Consider the following 885-nt stretch of genomic DNA (forward strand, 5'->3'; position numbering starts at 1 on the left):
TTTTGTTTTACGGTTTACGATAGACCACTGTGATGCAAACCCTTTTCAATATACGCTGCTAAGTGAAAGGTAAGCTGGTAATTGAAATGTAGCAAGAGACGCAGTTGAAGCCTACTGCAGGTTCTAAAGCTTTCAAATTAATTCATGTCCAGCAGAACGGAAAGGCACTACTTCATAAAGCAGCCAGTAGTCAAAATTCTCGCTTTCAGCATCCAAGGCGACCAAAGAGTATGTGGTGACCTAGCTGCACAACGGTACTTTTCCCTCAGAGCTGTGCGTGCAAGCATACGCTAGTTCTGTTCTCTTTTATATCCGTGAGCAAAAGGCTCAGAATTGCGAGCATAGCTGCAAAAACTTCATACATCTGAACCTGCTAACGCAAAAGCATGCTGAACAAGAATACCGGCCGTCGCTCTGTAGCCCGGCATTTATGCTTGCCCCAAGATGCCGGCCACGAAGGCAGTGTCTCCACCCTCTACGTGGGAGCGTTACACCGAGGCACCCTTTGGCCTCGTTCTGCGGAGCCCCAGCGCATCCGCCGCGGCCGGACATCGAAGCGAAGCGCGCTGGCGCACATGGGCCTGGAGGCGAGGCTTAGTTGGTTTGGTTCATTGGTGTTTAACGTCCCAAAGCAACTCAGGCTATGAGGGACGCCGTAGTGGAGGGCTGCGGAAATTTCGACCACCTGGGGTTCTTTAACGTGCACTGACAACGCACAGTACACGGGCCTCTAGAATTTCGCCTTCATCGAAATTCGCCCGCTGCATCCGGAATCGAACCCGCGTTTTTTAGGTCAGCAGTCAAGCGCCGTAACCCCTGAGCTACCGCGACGAGGCTGGAGGCGAGGCTTAGTGTTGTCTGCTACAGCGCAGGAGAATATTGTGC

Source organism: Amblyomma mixtum, chromosome 3, assembly GCF_055824585.1.
Source record: "Amblyomma mixtum isolate Tamu chromosome 3, ASM5582458v1, whole genome shotgun sequence".
In the NCBI taxonomy this organism is placed as follows: Eukaryota; Metazoa; Arthropoda; class Arachnida; order Ixodida; family Ixodidae; genus Amblyomma; species Amblyomma mixtum.